Genomic DNA, 21,550 nt, shown 5'->3' with positions numbered 1-21,550 from the left:
GGAATTCTCAAGAATTAGAAAGTCTGGAAACCTATATTACTCTCATATTTCTTCTATTTATCAGTACTAAGTTTCAAACAAATATCTGCTTACATGAAATAGCACTTTCTTGTAAGAAAGAGTTATAAGAATGTCCATAATCAGCTTATTTGCTTTAAGGTAGGAAATAATTTTAATAACTTATTGAATTTGTAGGCTAAAAGGAGTAAGTGTTTAAAGTTAGATTCTGGACTATGATGTGCTAAACAATAGGTGATCTTATTTAGCCATGAGTTCACACGATTTAGGATGAATTGTCATTGTGAAATAAAATTTCAAAGGGCTTAAAGGGTTTAAGAAAATCTTGAGCACACCTCAAAAGATTAGAAAAGTTTCTCTATTCCTGTTTAACAGAACTGTGCAAAATTCAGCAGTCATCCAGAAAATTATTTTAAAAATTGAAGAAATTTGCAGTATTATAAAATCTCTTTTATTTTATTTTTGATATAAAAGGTCATTTAAAATAACAAAGCAACTTGACAGTAACAACTTCTTAATGTTTTAACAGCTATTTTTATGTTATTTAACTCATAAATAAATTTCAGACTTCAAGAACATTGCAAAGGCCTCTCAAGACAAACTCAGGTCCAAAGAGGTCTATGTTTGTCCATAGCTTTACAATAAATATTGATCATTGAATAATTTTCTACCTCCATAGCCTTCATGCTGATCCTACCATATGTCTACAAAAAATAATTGTATTATCACTCTTTATAATCATCTCTAAGGGAAATTAATTAAAGGAAATGGATAATTTTAAAAATTCTTAAGATTGTATACAATGAAAATTATTCATCTTGAACCAACAATCTGTATTTTTATGGCATGTTTCCCTGTGGATTGTTGTTTAAAGGTCTATGTACACTGATTAATTTTTTGCGAGCAATGTGTTTTAATAATATTTAATTATATTTTAGTTAATTGTTAATTATATTGAATTATAATAGCATTCTTACAATTATTTAATTATATTTAATTAATGTATTTATAATTATTACAATTATTATCATTGTTAATTAGTACAACTGGAAGGTGACAGTACAGCAATATGCGTTATTTACTCAATTCTTTATAGCTAAAGAAATTCACCATCCATTTCATATACTTCTTTACTCTCCTTCTTTGTAACCCAGCACTGTTTCAAAATGCTTGATATTTATCAGTTTTCTAGTCAACAGAAGACAAGAGCAAACAATACATTGAGAAGAAAACAACACCAAACCCAAACCCATTGGAGAACTTAGCAACTTTTCTACTTTATTTCCGAAATCTTTTCCAGTAAAAGTTACTCCTGCTGTAGATGGGAAAAATCTTAAGAGAAAAAGAACACATATGATTCCTAAAGACGGTCTCTCCTACTCCTCTGTCGATGGATAAGAAGATGGGTAATATGTGAACTGTGTTTAAAGTTCTGTCAAAAGCTTCCATAACAGTTAATGCAACTGATAAAGTCTTAGAAATTGGAATAAATAATACAGAGGATGAGACCTGATTTGAATGGAGCATGTCACAAACTTACTGCCTTCATACCTGTCATGCCCACAGACATAAATCTCTTTGCATTTGTTAATATAACATATCCTTTGTTTGCAAATAAATTCCACGAGCTAAGAGCTACCAGACAATGCAGACAGGAGTATCTCATCAAAGGAACATACAGTCATCCTCAAGTAAATAACAATGTAGAACACACAGTAGGAGAGACAGAAGACAAATACACACACAAAAATTTCAGTCATTCAACAAATAGAGTAAGGCTTGGCTTAGACTGTTTAGAAATATTGAACATACATAACTGAGTAGAGCAAAGGAAAGACTGAAAAATAAATTAAAAAAATCAACAGAAGAAAGGAAAAACAGCAAACAAAAAATACCACCACTACCACAACAGCAACAACAAAAAAAAGCCAGAGTGAAGAAAGCATGATCAAAGAAGTAGAATAACTAGAAACATTTTTAAAGAGACAATAGAAATTACATTTTTGAAAGGGAAAGGGACTATGATATTATGAAAACAGAAGGCTAGTCTGTTGGATATTAGCTATTACATGAAAGAAAACAAGCATACTGTCTTTCTGTTGGCAACATTGTCGTGATGGCTACTTCCAAGTGCCTGCTAACAAGCAGCTCTCAGGTCTTTCTGAGTATTTAGGGTAGAATAAAGATGTCGTTGATACTTCATTAGGCTTTAATCGTGTTAAATTCATTGCTACTTATGAGAGTTCTAGAGGTGAAAAAAGCTGCTGGGGAGTGAGAGTAAGCTTCTGGGCAAGGCTTTCAGCTGGGACATGGGAGATCCATGGTCAGTTCCTAAGTGTGACTCACTCCATCTGGGTCTGAGGGCACATAGCTCCAGGATGCACATCTGTCAGTAGTGACAGATGCGATGATGTTTTTGAGAATCTTTTGTACTGTATTCAGTCCTGTAAGAGTATGAGTGCATCAATTTTATGAAATTATTAAATTTCATAAATTATTTTACGAAATAAAAGCTAAGGGGTTTTTAAAAAAGGTGAAGGTAGGTTATGAGGTGAAGGTAGGTTATGAGGCGAAGGATACCTTTTCAGGAGGTATCAAGCAGCAAGCATCTTGACTATTTCTGTGAGATTCTGTCAATTTCTGCCTTATCTCTCTCCTTCTCTTCTTTCCTTCCTTCATATTACTTCCGTAATGTCCTCATATAGAACTGTAATTCATAAAATCTTGACTAATTGCATAAACTTTGGTTAGGAATTGAGAAAATCTTTCTCAACTTATATGCAACAAAACTTTGGCATATTTACATCAGGATTTTATGGAATTCCCTTTCCTGGATATTTTTCAAGTCAAGTTAGACATTCTCTCAGGAATGATTAAAATTCCTTTGTTTTTATGCTTATCTTGGTCTAGCTGATTTTTCAAGATTATCTCACAGGTCTGGTATTTTGTTTATTTGTTTGTTTGATATATAGCACAGAAGGGAAAAATAATGGAAGTAAAGAGAGATAATGTAGTGCTAGCAAATATTTCTCATTATTTTTGTCTGCATATCTGCAGATAAAGTTAGATTGCATTGTCAATATAGTTTCAATTATTATTGACCAAAAGTAAAAGATTCTGCAGACCTTTTAAAATAATCCATAATAGCATAAGAGAAAATTACATAGCAGAGACAGTAATAAACAAAGACAGTTCTGTTATGTTTTCCAATACTATGAGTAGGGTGAAAAAGTTTAGAAGTAAAGAAAAAAAAAATAACCCGGTTACTTACTTTCAAAGTTAAAACACCCCCTTCTCAAACCTAATCAAAGAAATGTAAAAGACTCTATAGTGATAATCTAACCATGGAACAGAGAAAAAAGTGCACTTACTAAAAACAATTGGATGAATAAAGCAAATATCAGATTAGTTTTACCAATTTTTCTTCTGTAATAACAGCAACAACATTTTTTCAGATATGAATTGTTCAAACATCCAAAGATTGCACAGATTCCTATGACAGAGAGCAAAGAAACTTCCACTGAGGAAGTGGGTGGTATCTCACTTCCAGTACCTTAGGAAAAATAATTACAAGAGGAATACAGCTTCAGTAATTCATAGAATTCCCTCTTTCAGCTTCCTGAAGATTTTCATTGCTGTTTGAGGACTGCATCAGAATTACAAAATAGACACTTGAGCTGATGGAACACAAATCGACAAAGTTATGTCAAATACATGTATATGAACACAGACAAAAACCGATTCAGTCTTAATATTGAATAAAAATACAGCCACAGATTAATAACAATTTGATCTTGTCTGCTATTTGGAAATTCTCTTCAGAAGAGGATGAAAAGTCATTAAAAGGTGAACAATCTGAAACTTTCCTTTCCTTTTCCTTTCACAGTTCAGTGGAGAAGTCAGAGCCTCCTACTGATTATTCAACAGGAAATAATATAAAATACACGGCTATTAAAATGGAATATTTTGTGGGATGGAGATTAAGTACTGTGTACTTTTAATATTTTGTCTCTTATAAACAAATTCACTGATTTTTTTAACTGCAGTAATTGATTTGGTAAATTAATTGAACCTTTTATACATTATACTTCAGAGGCTTCATAATCCCTTTAAGAATCATAAAAAGGCATTCAATAGGATACATGTACCTAGTAGCATTGTGCCGAAAATCCCAGAGGCAAAAGGGGTTAAAACAGAAACTCAGGTGTGTGTTTTTTAAAAGAGAGTTTGAGTGGGATTATTTTTTAATGTTATCATCTCTGTTAAATTGTGAGCTGTACAATCAGAATACAACCCAGCTGACATAAAAATGCAAGGTGTTGAATTTAAATACTTTTAAATACAAAAAAGTGTATTAAATGGCTGGGCAGGAATTCACCCTAATTTATTAATCTCCTTTATTTTACACAATATTAATGGCTTATGGTTTACTTCATCTACAGGAAAAAAAATCAGTATCCCCTCATTTTAAGAACTTTTATAATGGCTACCTTAAAGAAATATAAATAAAGTGGTTGTTTGGGTTTTTTTTAGATAACTAAATCTATTTTTTTCTTATATACTATATCAAAGCAGCAGGAAAAAATGAATGTGGAAATATTTTTTCTAGTTTTTTTTTGAAAAATAGTACTAAGGACTCAAAATTTAGGTTGCTGTTTTTTGCTTTACCAATGCCTAAAACCAGCTACAGTTACAGAAATTGTTGGTCAGTCAACTATGTCCTTTAGACATACAAAAATATGTTGATGTTGGGTCATTTTGTACACTTATATACTAAAAAGGGAAACTTCTTAAGTCGCCTAGAATTTCTTTCATAATTATGGTAGAAAAAATAAATATTTTCAGAAATTGCAAATTTTACTTTACATATATTATTCTGGTTTCTCTCCTCTCTTCTCTTCTACTTTTTCTATAACACTATCCTGTGCTGCAAAATTGCTTATTTTTCCACTTCCAGTAATTGATTTAAAATTGATCAGAATTCATCAAAAATTATTATCTGTGCTCAGTAACCTATGTTGAAAATGTAAATGACCACAGCTAGTTAAGAGTGAATTGGACATCCTCACTTATGACAGAAAGCATCAGCAAAAAGGAAACAATTTCCAAATAAGATGAAAGCTTTTTTTGACTATTCAAGGTTATTGTTTCCTTCACAACTTACTCAAATTCTTCACAGATCAAGATGAACTGTTGTAAACAAGCCATTGTAGGTATCCTGTCTTGCCAGTAACAAGATCTTTGACCTCAAGAACTCTGAAATATATTATAAAGTAAAAACATTTTTAATACAAACTAAAAATGGAGTTTTTCATTCACTATTATTTTTAATCTTTTCTATAGAATTTTTCTCTGACAGTTTAAGCATGCAAACTAATCCGGCTGTGCCATTATCTGTCTTTACCATACTTCATATTTGCTTTGATAAATGCAATATTCACTCATTTTTTCCTGAAGGAGCAACTGACCTTCAGAAGACTGCAAATGTCAGGTGTGATGCAGTTATGGATGAGGAGGGTGTCGTGGTTGTCCATGATGCCCTAAGAATGCAGTGGAATTTAGATCTATCCCAGGTATTCCCAAAAGTTCTATGAAATTCTTGTTTGCCCCAAACTTTAGAAACAGATTTAAGAAAAAATTATTAAATATTCTTATCATCTGGGGCATGGAAATTTCCCTGACTTCTCTGAGAAATATCAGTTGATCTGAAGCACTACAGTGGAAAAGCAGGACACCGTTTTAATACCTGTATAAGATCATGTGATCTTCAGCTCATGAACTGCCTTTTGGTTTTAGTTGGTTTGGCTTTTGTTCAGTTTTCTGTTTGTTTTTCCTTTAGCTCACATCATGATAAAGATAATGTAGAGATTACTCTCTTACTTTTCTTATTTCTTTTTTCAAAGATGACCTAAACTGTTTCGTTGAAGACACAGATTTGTCATAAATTTTGACTTGGTGTCCTTTGTAGTGCTCAAGAAGGTCTAGAATACTGCTGCACAATTTATTATTGTAGCTTGTTCCCCTTTTGGCATCAGTCTTTATTTTCTCTCTCTTTTCTGATTCCTTTTCTTCTGTCACATCAAATATAAACTGGTGGTATTTACTGTCTCTGCATATGATGCTGGCTAAAAAAACAACAAAACCCACTTGGCAGTCATTATCATATTGTTATGCGAAGTCTACTGCTTAGCACACTGACACTATTAACTCATCATTTCCTTTAACTCTGTGTCTATTTGCTTATACCCATCTAGTTGTCTTTTGCCCTGCACTTAATTTGAAAGCCCTTTGGAGTCATTTAAAGATCCATGAAGTTCAGCCATGGGCATTACAGCAATGAAATTAATAACTGTTACTATTAATCTTTAGAATCACATAGAGAACATGAGACGATAATAGAAGTACAGATAGAATTACGATGCTTCTAATACTGCTGATAAAGCAATATTGAATGTATAAAAGCTGAGAAGGCTGTACAGATTTTATAGAAATGCACATAAAATAAAATTAATTCCTTTCTTCTTTCCCATTTTTGGACCTATGTCAGCAGTAATGTCGTAAGTAAAAAAAGAAAAAGCTTGAAATTAAAAGCAGTTAAGCATGTGCTAAAGTTCAGACTCCTAGCTAAAATAGTGCTTAAATCATCATAAAATTAACCACATGCTTAAGCAAGCTCACTGTGCAACAATGAGATTTAACCAGTTAAAACTATTCAAGCACATGCAAGTACATACAATCATGATAGATTTGAGGTATTTCTCTAAATCTAACGTTCAAAAGTCCTCTATTTCAAGATATTTATTAACATTGACACATTTAATTAAAACATATCAAAAATACATGTGGTTGATTACATAGCCATGTGGTTGAAATTTACAAATCTGCATGGGCAATGATCCAAAACTGCTGAGGTTACTTTTTAACATCTTTTAGCACCTTTGTGAGTCTGTCTTCAGAGAGGTAGTGATCTTTACAATGAAAGCATGCAGTCTTAGCATATTTGATGAAAAATATTTGCTCATCTGAGACTCATATTTTACATGTTTTATGCCTGAAACTTGATACAGCCTTTTCTCTGTTTGTGGCTTCTTTTTAAGAATAATTAACATTACAAGGGAAAGAACTATTCAGTCATCAAGCTGTTCCTCATAAATGTTTTCATTTCATAGGGATAACAGTTCCTTTCTGAAAAGAATTCTTCAATGATACTTCAATGAAGTTGAATACTGTAACTTGGAAAAGTTCCATTTTTATATAAAAAGGACGAATTGCAATTTAGACATTCGTTATTGATTACAATGTGTTATCTGGAGAGTTTGTTCTGTGAAGCTAAAACGTGTATCATTATTAATCTTTTCCACTTGTTTCCATGGCTGTCACAATATCATTGTGGTTCAAAAAGCTGTGCTCCATCTTTCTTTAATACGGCTTTAAAAAATGTTTGAAGATTTGAGCTAGTGTTACGTTATATTCTTTCTTATCTGCCAAAAGCTCATATACTGATGAAAATGTATTTTAATGACAATACAGAGCTGAACGAATTTGATTTTTAATATTTGGGTGTAGCAAAAGGCAGAGGAAGAATATTTTCATGCTTTCCAGTCAATGAACTGGACATTAAAAAAAACCCACAGAATATTAACACCCACTGAAGACAGTGAGAGACTAGACTGCTTAATCCCATAGGAAGTACAAACAGTCATCAGATGGATTCTCTATTTTCATCTCTTTCTTTTTATTCCTTCCCAAATTACAGCTCAATGAATACTTGATCTTCTTTTGGCATTTCATAAACTGCTTCTTCAAAAATTATTAGAATAAAACTTCTCCTACTTCCTTAGAGTAATATAGTTCAAGCAACTTTTCAATAAAAATAAACAACTACATTCTCATTAAAGAAATTAAAAAGTCTTCAATTCTGATCCTTCTAAATTCAGAAAAGAATCTTGCCCTTCACTTATAGAAGGTTCAAACTTAATATAGGCCTCGAGTAAATTGTTTTAAATACTTTACTCACTATTGCACTGTATTTCTTTCTACCACTTTTTATTTTAACCTAGCATTTTCAATATAATCCATGACCTTTCTGGCCACTGTTTTCCTTGATAGAAAAAAGATATATATAATGAAACATTCACAGTGGGCTACATAATCTTCATGAGGAACTATATAGGCTTCAAACACTCTCTCTTTGGTGATTATATGACATTGTGATATGTTTGTTCTCTTTACAAGATGGCAATAATGAAAGACAAGAGCAGTTATTCCCAGCTTTATTAAAAAGAATGATTTTTTTTTTTTTGTAAGTGGGAAGAGAGTGTATTCACATAATATTCCTTGGGATTTGATAATCTAAAATTGTTGAGAACATTGCAATATGTTTTCCTTTCCTGCTTCTATTAATTTCTCATTTATACTGCAAATTTACACATTCGTTGCTAAGATGATGAGAGTGTAATGTGTAAAGACAGAATGCAGGTTCAGCAGAGTGCTCATGTGGGAAAAAATAAAATAAAGAAAATATTTTATGATGAAGAAGGAGTATCATTGTTTCAAAGCCTAGCACAAGTGGGATGTAATAAATACACTTCAAAGAGACCATTCTTCCTGACAAGAAGGAAAAAAGTGAACAATAATAGTAAATTTTTGAAAAGCATACCTGAAAAAATAACCATGAACTATTTTGCATACGTTTATAAATCAATTCATAATTAAATTAATCAAATCACACTTTCTAAGAATAACTCAGTGTAATATATATGAACATGAAAAATCAAACCTCAAATGAGATTTAAAATGTAATGATTCCATTTAGTAGTAAGTTCTTGGGAATAATTTTAAGACATTAAGGAGTATACCTGTTGGATTCTTCATGAAAACTATTTCCCTGATGTTATGATATTTGTAAAATTGCTTCTAATTACCTGAGAAAATTTATGTAACAAACTCTGACCTAATAATCAGGACTATTATCTTTCCTCACTTTATGCCATTTCAGGAGCCTTGAGAATAACAAACCCACATGAAAGTCAGTTTCTTCTCCTATCATTTTCCTCAAAACATTTTAAAACATAGATAGATACTGTTCTACATCAGAAAAATAGATCCTTTGCTATAGCACAGTCACTAGGAATATGTTTTACACATCATATCAAAATATCAGCACTTCTTCCTGATTCCAAAGAACTAAACCCAGCTATCGAAAAATAAAGCATATGGCTTAGTAACTTTATTTTAAGAGCTGGTCATACTGTTAAAGAAATCTATTAACCTGAAGCGTTTCAAATAGTAACTAGTGAAATAAGAAGGAATAAAAAAATCCTAAAATACCGACACATATTCACACATTCCTCCCAAACAAGAAAACCCTGGTCTTCATATGTGGTCTGCTTCCTATGAAGCATCTCTGACACTGCAAAAATACTTCACAATGATGTCATGAACCATACTGATAATTCTAGAAATACATATAAGCATTGAAAAAACTGACCTATCATCCCCTAAGGCCCTAAATTATTTATAAACTACAATTAATACATAAGGAAAAAATATTATTACGCATTATTATGCATAAGGAAAAATTTTTATCCATCTCTTTCATTTTGAAAAGACGTTGTACAAATGTTATTCACTTGATTGGTAATGCAATATCTAGTCACTAAACCCTGAACATACACAAATATAAACTGGCCTTTTTTTATTTTAACATTAATTTTTTAACAATAAAGGGAATCTATTATGTTTTTATAACAGTGCAAGTCTTTGTATCAAGTTTAGATGTTTTTAGCTTCTTCAAATACATAGTATAATTTATGCAGAAATAAGAAACATTCATAGAGATATATCACATAGGAAGGATTACATGGCAATTATTTTCATATAACACTGATTGAAATGTTTGAAATTTAAGGGTATCACCAAAAACTTTTTAATCTGTGTGGAAAAGTGATGCATTCATAATGTGAAATTTTTTAAAATATCAATTCCATTAAAATATTTATATTTAAAAAATTATTTCAATTTTACATAAGAAACATCTTTTAACTTCAAGAATTTACATTACTTTGTGTTTGTACTTTGATACTCACCTATCGAAGGAACAAGATGAGGACATGAGTTGCTATAATTTTTTACGTGCATCTGAAAATCTCTTATTCCTCATCAGAAGTTGTTTTACTAACCATTCCAAGCAATTGCTGTGTGTTGAAAGGAACAGAAAGTCTGCAGACAAGACTGTAATGCAAGATCAGAATCTTATATTGCCCTCACTGTGTTTTAATTTTTGCTTTTTTATTACGAAGTTCAGGCCCACTCTGTTTTCTATAGTCTTTCACCCTTAGTTCTCCTTGTGATCTGTCCCCTATAACCTGATATAGTCTTTTAAATCTAACAGAATTGAATTCATAAAATTCATGTTAAACTCTCAAATAATTTCTTCTAGTTTACTCTTTCATTTCCGGGTACAGCAGACATCTCCTCTAATGTGCTGGACATTTCTCCTGAGTTGTGGCTATGGACACTTTCAGAGTCTATAGAACCTTGGTTTACTGTCTTTCCCACACCATGTCTTTCTCTCTCAAAGTTAGTATTTGTTATTGTTATTTTGCAAGGGCAATATTGCAGCTATAGTACTCTTATGTTAGATACTTCATTGTCTTAGCAAAGGTCCATATTAGAGAGACTTTTCCAAAACATTTCTCTTGAATTGTGGGTTTGCAATCATAAGGCACTGAAACATCCTGGCATACTTACCGCTCTGTACAGCTCATGGTTTATTTCTTCTTTCCTCCAGCAATGGGTTCTCAGATCTGAATAAGGATGCATTTGATTTATAGGATAATTCACTCCAAAAGGCACCTCAGGACATCTCTAGTCTAACTTTCTACTCTAGTCTAACTTTCTACTCGGAACAGGGTCAAGTTGCATAACTGCACTCTGCACAGCCTGCTTGACCATTCTGATGGTAAAAAAAAAAATCTCCTAAACCGCTTCTTAAATTGAATTACTTTTATCTGTATTGGGTCTAGCTGAGATGGAGTTATTTTGCCCAGAGCAGCCCTCAAAGTTCTTTGTTTTGGATTGGTATCTAGAAAAGTGTTGATAACATGCCAGTGTCTTGACTTCTTCTGAACAGTGCTTGCACAGCATAAAGACTGTCTCTCCAACTTTCCCCTGCCTTATGTTAAAGGCCAATAGACTGGAAGTGAGAAGGATCTTGGGAGGAAACATAACCAAGACAGCTGGCACAAACTGACCAACTGATATTCCATAGCATATGATGTTAGCTTAGCAATAAAATCTAAAAGGAAGGAGGAGGATCAGAGACATTTATTATGATGATGTTTGTCTTCTGATGTAACCACTATGCATACTGAAGCTCTAGGCCCTGGAAGTAGCTGAACTTTGCCTGATGATGGGAAGTAAAGAAGGAGTCTTTTGTTTTCCTTTGCATTTGCACATGGCCTTTCTTTTTGCTTTATTAAATTACCTTTATTTTGACCCATGAGTTCTTTTCAATCTTATTTTCTGCCCCTCTGTCTAGCTGAGGAGGGGGAGTGATAGAGATGCTTTGGTGGGCACCTGGCATCCAGCTGGGATCAACCCACCACGCTACCCCAATTAGTATTCCCTGCTGTTGACTGACTATTCCTAGAACCACTTGCTTCTGGAATTGCCACAGATTTTCTGGAGTTTTTTGGGCTTCAGTACTAGATACTGATTCCAAATGCAGAAACTCGAGTCTACAGTGGCAGTCTGGAAGAAAAAATGCAGAAGAGATTGATTTCCTCTTTTTCAATAATAACACAGTAAAATTAAGCTTTTTGACATTATGTGAACTCCTTGTGTCAGTTTCTGAATCAATATTTGTTTTCTTTTCAGCAGCAGAGGAAGATTATTTATTATACTTGTCAATAGGTGTGGGAATCAGGAAAACATTATCTTAATGAATTCTTATCACTGTGGATAGTAGGTCATGTCAAGACACACAAGAAAAAAAACACAGAAATTCCATCTATGAGTGAGGGTATTCCACCAGAGCACAAAGTGGATCATTGACCACAGAAAATTTGGATTTTTTTTCCTTATAGCTGCAAAGCTCTGAACCTTCATTGAGAGGTAGGTGGAGCTTAAGTTTTTTGATACTCTATGTTCATTCAGAAAAGTATAACGTCTGTCACCACAGAGATAATTTATGTTGGATACTGTTCAAAAGCATCCACATTATAAGGCTATTCACACGAATATTATTTGGGTTAAAAATACCACTTCACTGAAGGGAACACATCTTCAGAATTAAAAGATAAACTCAGATTAGGTAACATAAAGTTATCTAAGTACTGATAAATGAGCTGTTTCCTAATTCATATTTTTCAGGTTCTCATCTAAATTACCTTCAATCTATCCTTTTCTCTCATCTCACCTTAATAACAGAAATCTTACACACAAATACAAATTAAATTACTATCACTTACCAGATTTTCAAACAAGTATGTATGAGTGAGCATATATATTTGTATATGTATGTATATAGAGTCAATTTCCCTAACCGGTTAAGAAGCCCTTGTGGTATAAATAGGTACAGTTCTGATACATAGCTTAGGGATGCCCTCCCATTGATTCATGAGGTTCTGGATGGACCCACTTACTGGATCCTTCCCTAGTCCCAGACTTGGTCAACAATTTATGAACGAAAGGATTATGTGGAAATATGAATACGAGTTAGCCACTAGTCACAGTTAGTGTTAACTGTGAGAGTACTGTCACCCACAGGATTAATACTTGCTGCCAGAGAGCCAAAAGGGCTGTTAGCAGAACGGTTTAGGCAGTTTTGCAATGCCTACCACAGTCCTTCACAGGGCTCTCACCGAGATAAGTTTGCGATGCTGAAATAGTAAGTAATTCCTGGTAATTAAAGTGACAGATAAGTTTGGAATTGTTGATAAATTCACTTGTTGCGAGTGCTAGATGATTATAACAAGTTAACAATGATCATACATATACACCAATTAAAACTCAAGTTAGTAGCTATTTTCCCAGGTAACATCCGACAAACACAGAGGTACATGACTTCATGATTCTTACCAGAAAGGCAGCCTTTCTCAGGGAGGGAAAGATGTGCAGGTCTGTTAATGCATCTGTCAGGTAAAGTGGTCTTCCCCCAAAGAAAGGGATTTTGGGTGTTAGCTTTTATACTTTTTAAACCCTTCAGTGCCTCTTGGTGACATGGGACTAAGTCAATTAGTATGTGTTTATTGGCAAGGTCTACTGTCTACTGTGTCATCAGAAACAGGACTCGACAGTTGGGATGGGGAGCTCAGTATGTGCTTTTAGGGGTTTTTGTTCCTAACTGAAGCAACATCAGGCCATTTTACCCTAGCTGTCCCTCAGCTGATTCGAATGTTAGATCACCAACTGATCTATCTGTCTTACAGGATAGAATTGTTCAAGATGAACTAGTCCCTTTTGCAAAGTCACAGTGGCTTCAGTGTTTGCCCCCTCTTGCAAGACCAGCCTTGGCAAGTTGGACAAGTCTGTTGTACCACAGCCTTTATAGACATCTTCAGATGTTTGTTACAATTCCTCAGAACCCCAATTAAAATTCTGTTTTTTCCTGCTGTCTTCAAAGCATCTGACAATTGTTAAATTCATAGAGTTTTAAAACCACTGCCTAATATTGTCTCTGGACTTTATTTTACCAGCCTCAGCCTCCAACCGTCTGTCTCATTCCATCTGTTGTCTCATCTTCTACTTAGTTTGAAAATTCTTTGGATGGTAATTGTCTTCTTGGCTCAGAGTTGTGCATAGGGATCCTTTAATTGACTTCTGACTATTATGTTAATATAAACTATAGTAAGCAACAACTTCAGTTGTTTAGTCAAGGAACTATATTGCAATACAGTTTGGCCAAACAGAATGCAACAGAACAATTTCAGTAACTGTAAGACTTTTTTCATGGGGCAATTTTTAATGCCTTATATTCAACATATATCTGTAACCGTAGTTTTCAAATATCTGTATATAAGCAGCAAGCATTATTAAAACTGACTGTGCTGAAACTAATTTAGACAGTGGGGCAATGTAAATTAAATCATCAGTTTTCTGTGATTTTAAAGGTTTATCTGTTGCTTTAAGCTTAGAGCTGCTGATTCTTCTGGAAATTCTGTTTGAGAGAGTGTTAATACCATAGTTTGTGAGAACACACTACACTGTTATCCTGAATTAATCACTGGAAAAAAATCTGCACTGAAGTTTGCTTTATATTTACCTTACCCAACATACTTTGATGGAAAGGTAACATGGCAAGCTTTAGGCAATTCAAGAGACTCCTAGAGTGCGCTGAAGATAATTTCTTAACCCAGGTAACAGAGACCCTTACCCAAGGGGATGTAATTCTGGATCTGATGGTCACTAATAAAAGTGAACGCATTGGTGACACTAGGATTAGGAGGCAGCGTGGGCTGCAGTGACCATGCGCTGGTAGAATTCAAGGTCCTGAGGGACATGGAGCAAGTAAGGAGTGTAGTTAGCACCCTAAATTTCAGGAAAGCAGACTTCCAGCTCTTCAAGGAGTTAATCAGTAGGACCTCCTGGGACACGGTCCTTTGAGGACAAAGGAGCAGAACAGAGCTGGCAAATATTTAAAGATGCTTTCCATAAAGCACAAAAGCTCTCAGTCCCCATATGTAGGAAATCAGGCAGGGAAGGGAAGAGACCAGCGTGGCTGACTTGAGACCTGCTGGTCAAATTCATGAAGAAGAGGGAACTACATAAGCAGTGCAAGCAGGGACTGGCAACCTGGGAATAGTATAGGGATGCTACTCAGTTATGTAGGGATGAGATCAGGAAGGCCAAGGAGCAGCTGGTGCTGAACTTGGCAAATGAATTGAAGACCAACAAGAAGGGCTTCTACAGGTAAGGCAATCAGAAAAGGAAGGTTAGAGAGAGTGTGCCCCCACTGATGGATGAAAATGGTGACCTCATATCAAGAGATGAGGAGAAGGCTGAGGTACTTTAAAACTTTTTTCCTCGGTCTTCACTGACAACAGCTCTCCCGACCCCTCCTAGGTCAATGGACAACAAGATGGAGACCAAAGGGTAGAGCCCCTCCCACTGTAGAGGAGGATCAGGCTCGTGACCACCTGAGGAATACATGTATAAGTCTATGGGACCTGATGAGATGCATCCCAGAGTCCTGAGGAGATTGGCTGATGTAGTTGCCAAGCCACTCTCCATAATACTTAAAAATTCATGACAGTCAAGGGAAGTCCATAGTGACTGGAAGAACGGTAATATTGTCTGTATTTTTAAAAAGAGTAGAAAAGACAACCCTGGGAAATGCCAACTTGTCAGCCTCACCTCTGTGCCTCAGAAGATCATGGAAGAGATCCTCCTAAATGCTGTGTTAAAGCACATGGAGGACAGAAAGGTGATTAGTGGCAGGCAGCATGGCTTCACCAAGGGCAAGTCCTGCCTGACCAACCTAGTGGCTTTCTATGATGGGGTAACCATAACAGTGGAGACAGGAAAACCAATAGATGTGATCTATCTGGATTTCTGTAAAGCCTTTGATTGAGTTCCTCACAGCACCCCTCTCTATAAATTAGAGCCATATTGATTTGATGGGTGGACTACACCTATAAGCTTTGTATCTATTTAAAATAAAGTGTATTTTGTTGATCTAAGTATTTCTCCATCAATTTATTTACAATATGGTGATTAATTTTGTTGTTGTAGTAACTCTAGAGACATTTAACCACGGCAGTGGACTCAGGAAAACAAATGGATGACATTTATCCAGACATCTGTAAAGCCTTTGACACAGTTTCCCCTAACATGGATCTCTCTGAATTGGAGAGATATGGATTTGATGAGTGGACTGCTTGGTGGATAAGAAATTGGGTGGATGATCGTATTCAGAGAGCAGAGTATGGCTCTGCTCGAAGTACAGATGGCTCGAAGTACTATGGCTCGAAGTACAGATGGAGATCCGTTGACAAGTGGTGTCCCTCAGAGATCCGTACTGCCACCAGTGCTGTTTAATACCTTCATCAACAACATTGACAGTGAGATTGAGTGCATTCTCAGCAAGTTTGCAGATTACAGCTAGTTGAGTGGTACAGTTACCACACCGGAAGTACAGGATATCATCCACAGTGACCTGGACAGACTGGAGAAGTGGGCCTATGAGAACCTAATGAAGTTCAACAAGGCCAAGTGCAAGGTCCTACAACTGGGTCAGGGCAATCCATGGTTTCAATACAGGATAGGGGATGATGTGATTGAGAGCAACCCTGAAGAGAAGAACTTGGGGGTGCTGGTCGATGAGAAGCTCAACAAGAGCAGACAATGTGTGCTCGCAGCCTAGAAGGCCAACTGTATCCTGAGCTGCATCAAAAGAAGAGTGGCCAGCAGGTCGAGGGGAGTGATTCTGCCCCTCTATTCCTCTCTAGTGAGATCTCACCTGGAGGATTGTGTCCAGTTCTGGAATCCTCAATATAAGAAGGATATGGAACTGATGGAACTGGTGCAGAGGAGGGATACAAGTGTAATCAGAGGTCTGAAGCACTTTGCAGACAAGGACAGTCTGAGAGGGTTGGAGACGAAAAGGCTCTGAGGAGACCTTATAGCAGCCTTTCAGTACCTGAAGAGGCCATACAAGAAAGCTGGGGAGGGACTTTTTGCAAAGGTATGTAGTGATAGGGCTAGCGGCAATGGGTATAGATCAGAGAGCGGCAGTTTTAGACTAGACATAAGGAGGAATTTCTTCATAGTGAAGGTGGTGAGGCACTGACACAGGTTGCCCAGGGAAGCTGAGGATGCCTCCTTCCTGGAGTTGTTCAAGGCCAGTTTGGATTGGGCCTTGGGCAGCCTGATCTAGTAGGAGGTGTCCCTGCCCATGGCAGGGGAGTGGAATTAAATGATCTTTAAGGTCCCTTCCGAACCATTCTATGATTCTACTTATACTGGCTGTTTTTATGTTTTCTTCTGTTTTTATCAAAAAAAACCTAGTAATCATTAAGAAAATAGAGTACTGTACCCCTCCACAGTTACAGCCTGGTCAAATGTATCTCCATTGCCATTTCCTCCTGAGAGAGACTGTCAGATTTCACTTTAATTCCAAGACTTCTATGAAAGATCACCTTAATTATAGGATTCTTGGTATGGCATTTATGTTGTCATTCGGATTGATTGATGCATGTTGCTGACTTGTTAGTCTAAACTTGTATTAAATTTACTTTCAAAAGATATATTCATTAACTATTTACTTGTTATGCAACTGGAATTTAAAATATGTCTATATGCTTTTTAAAAAGCTTTCTTAAAAATAACCATACATTTTTCATTACAGATTTTTAGCTTAGCTGTCATTGAGAAGCTCTCCATGTCAGAATGCTGAACCTAAGGAAATTGCTGTAAATTTATTCTTAGGTTTAGCTCACAATTACTGCATCTATTCCTAGCTCAGTCTTCAAAAGCAGGAACCATGGGCTACACAAAAATTGTAAGAACAAATAGAGTGTATTATCATCTGACGACCTTCTGAAGTATATTTTTATGTTCTAACTTATTAGAAAATATTAAGCTTTGGAATATGGTAGGAAGTTTCCCTTTACCATATGACAGTACTGTTTTAGAAGAGCATTTTAGATCTGCATATGAAAGTACCAACAATCAGAATCTTTAATAAATAATGAAAAGAAAATAAATAATGAAACAATGCAAACAAATAGTATTTTGAGTTATAAAAAATACCTGTTGCTCCATTCTGATGATGGATTCAGGTGATAATATAATGATCTTTGATGTTATCATGCAACTCAAAAAGTGCTTATGAACATTTTAGTTCCTCTCCTGTCAGAAATATTCATGCATAAAACCCGGTAAAAATAGCCTATAGACAGTTGGAAAGAAATAAAATGGAAAGGAGGAATATGGAGCTAACATATACTTATAGAAATATAAAACATACTTTCATTAGATAATGTGTCAAAATAGCACATCCCAACAACAGTCATACTGGTAATGTAACAAAGTAGATTAGGGCAGTATCCTTCTGAAAAATTTCCACCCCCTTCAAAATCTGTGCTAAACCTGCAACCTTCATGATGAAGATGGCTGTGCATACCAGCAAACAGAATTTGCTTAGTCCTGACTTCAAATAAACCAATGAGCTTGTGGCTGCTTCTAATTCTCTGAGGTAAAGGAGGAAATGCGGAATAATAAAGGATTAAGAACTTTGCATAATATAATGAAATGCTAGCCACAGCTGAGTGTAGGACAAGTGTACAAACACTATGAATGAGCGCCACAGTGTTGGCTTTGTTATCTTTCAATTCACAGTACTGCATCTGATTTTATCTTTCTGTTTCCTTGGTTTAATAAATGCCATGTCAAAACATTTAAGGAGACAGTAAAAAGTATTTACAGACTTCTGAGTGCCAACGATATTATTATAGTTATTATAGAAGTAATGTATAGCATTAAAAACAGTCTTATTTAAGAATTTATTATTCAGATAGTGCAGTTGAAAGTCATGGTCAAGGAACTGCATAACAGTCAAAGAGACACAGAATCCATTTCATTGTATAGGACAGTTAATTTCTCTTTAGAATCTTGTTTACAGTTTACAGTCACTATTTAAACAGGAACAGTACACAAATTCAGTCAAAAAGCACAGAACAAAATGAAGAATTTGCATCCAAAGAGTAGATATTTTAACCCCTCCGGCATCTTAAAAGTTCAGACACAAAATATTGGATCGCCTGTTCTATCTTCAAGTATCTATAATGCATAGACAAGGCAGTCATTGTGACTTCCTTTGCAGTGGAGAAAACCAAGTTGAGCAATATTTAGGTATCCTTAATCTAAGAAACATGGGATAAATCATATTATTTCTCTATGATACACAGAACGACAGCCTAATTGACTACTCTGATGTTACCTTTTAAGTAATCTTACCCAAGATATTTCAAAATACGACACCCCAAAACAATTCATAAAAGATGAAGAAATATTCCTGAAAATCTTTGTAATAAGGTCATTTATCTTTAAGCTGTAGATCGAATTATCATCTGAAACAATTTATTATTAATTATTAAAGGAACTTGTAATCCAGTTAAAAGATTTTTTTTTAACTTTTTAATTTTTTTATAGTCTATTACAGGGATAATAAATTTTCAGGCTATCTTCCTGCACCTCCGGTCAAGTCCAACTGAGACTAAGTGGAGCAATGCAAAAAAGCCTACTGTTTCTTTGTAATTCAATATTAGTTTAAGATAAATTCCCTTGTTGTAATTATGTGTGTTATAGAATATAAATCTTCAGTGAAAATGATCTTCAGCTTTTGAGGCAAGATTAAATTAAGTCTTTTATTTATTCTTCTAATTACATATTCCCAAAACATTTAGAGGTATAGGTAAGCTTGTATACAAGATTTTGATTTTTTTGGTTTTTTTGCCTTTAGGTAACAAAGCATTGTCTGTTTTCATTGATATGTATGTCAGTCTTTGACCTGTCATCTAAATAATCTTCTGTTAAGTTTACATTAATCATGTTAAATGTTGATGGCGTTATTTGGTTTTATAGATTATTTAAGAGTAAATATGGTATTATTTCCTAATGGATGAGGAATAAAAAGTCTTTCTAGGATGCTTACTGCCCCTGTGTTCTGGAAAGTTAGAGAGGAGTTATACTGCTAAATGTAACAAAAAAAATGGTCTTTCATTTTAAAAAAACCTTTGGCTTGTATTAGAAATGATGTGACCAGCAGGTCCAGGGAGGTTATTCTCCCTCTGTACTCAGCACTGGTGAGACCGCACCTTGAGTACTGTGTTCAGTTCTGGGCCTCTCACCACAAGAAGGATGTTGAGGCCCTGAGGCGTGTCCAGAGAAGAGCAACAAAGCTGGGGAAGGGGATGGAGAACAAGTTTTATGAGGAGAGTCTGAGGGAACTGGGGTTTTTAGCCTGGAGAAGAAGAGGCTGAGGGGAGACCTTATTGCTCTCTACAACTACCTGAAAGGAGGTTGTGGAGAGGAGGGAGCTGGCCTCTTCTCCCAAGTGACAGGGGACAGGACAAGGGGGAATGGCCCCAGGCTCTGCCAGAGGAGGTTCAGGCTGGTTATCAGAAGAAAAATTTTCACGGAAAGGGTCATTGTGTGCTGGAACAGGCTGCCCAGGGAGGTGTTTGAGTCACCTTCCCTGGAGGTATTTAAAAGATGGGTGGATGAGGTGCTGAGGGACATGTTTTACTGGCTGATAGGAATGATTGGACTCAATGTCCCAAGAGGTCTTTTCCAACCTAGTGATTCTATGATTCTATGATCCTAAATACACTTAATAAAAAATTATTTTTTACATTATAGATACATATTTTGTCTGTTAGTTCGTCTGATTCATGTTTAGTTTATGATAGAAGCTGGTTTTAGAGGCCAGAGGCTATGTACATGTGGGTTGTATTCTGTTGTTGATCTGAGTTTTAAATTTAGTTTAGGTATTCATTCCTTCCCCAATCCCATGAGTAGGCACCTTATTGTCAGAAATGCACTAGAAGAGATTTTAGAAAGATAGTGTTTTTCTTTGAAGATAGAGAGCAAGAGAAGAACCTTGAAAGTTAATAAATGTGTTGTGCTTCTCAGAGTCACTCCTGATGCCTCATTGACCACGAAGCAGGCTGTTTATCTTGATACAATATCGATGCTTTTTGCATTCGGGACACTGAAAAATATAATGGGGAGTATCATGATCCACAGCATACTGAAGTGTTTATGACATATTTGTGTTGCAGGTTTTACGTGAAATTGTGAAATTACCTCTCTACTTATATAGTTAGGACAGGACTTTTAAAGAAGAAGGCATTGATTGTTCCTGTTGAGCACAGTTTCTTCACATTTTTTCAACTACTTCCTTGGCTGCTAAGAATGCAAAATGTACATCAAAGGACATTTTCAGGAACTGAAACTGATCAGAAGCCTTCAGTTTCTTCTCTTTTTCCAGTCATTTATAATTAATAGTAAAAATGGAAAACTTTATTTCCAGGTCTCCCAGCTACTCCAGATAACAGTACGGTTTCAAAACAAAGTATCATAATTAGTAGATTTTAGTTTTCTCAGATCACTTGATTTTTCTTTAAGCAATAATCATATGGCAAGGATCTCTGCATCAAGCCTTTTGCCCTAGTCTGGACATTATAAAACCATTTAGGTTCTAAATCTTGTTTTTTTCCATTTTCCATTTTCCATTAGTCATAGCATTTCTCATTAATCTGGGAAATTATATGTCTATTACAATGCAGGGAGAGCTAAACTACATTTGGAAAAGAAATCTATAACTTTACTTAAAGTGTAAATCCTGAATTTGCAAATAAAGTACAAAGAATTTTACAAATAATTGAAATGGAAGTTCACACTAAAACATGAAAACTTGTTGTGATTTACTGTGGTTACCTTAATATAAATAAGACTATTGCAAAAATGTAATGTCTTCGAGGTGTTAAATAAAAGTTTTAGAGGAGATAAAAATGCACAGGAGACA

This window comes from Cuculus canorus, chromosome 2, assembly GCF_017976375.1.
Source record: "Cuculus canorus isolate bCucCan1 chromosome 2, bCucCan1.pri, whole genome shotgun sequence".
Classification (NCBI taxonomy): domain Eukaryota; kingdom Metazoa; phylum Chordata; class Aves; order Cuculiformes; family Cuculidae; genus Cuculus; species Cuculus canorus.
Note: the sequence above shows the minus strand (reverse complement) of the source record.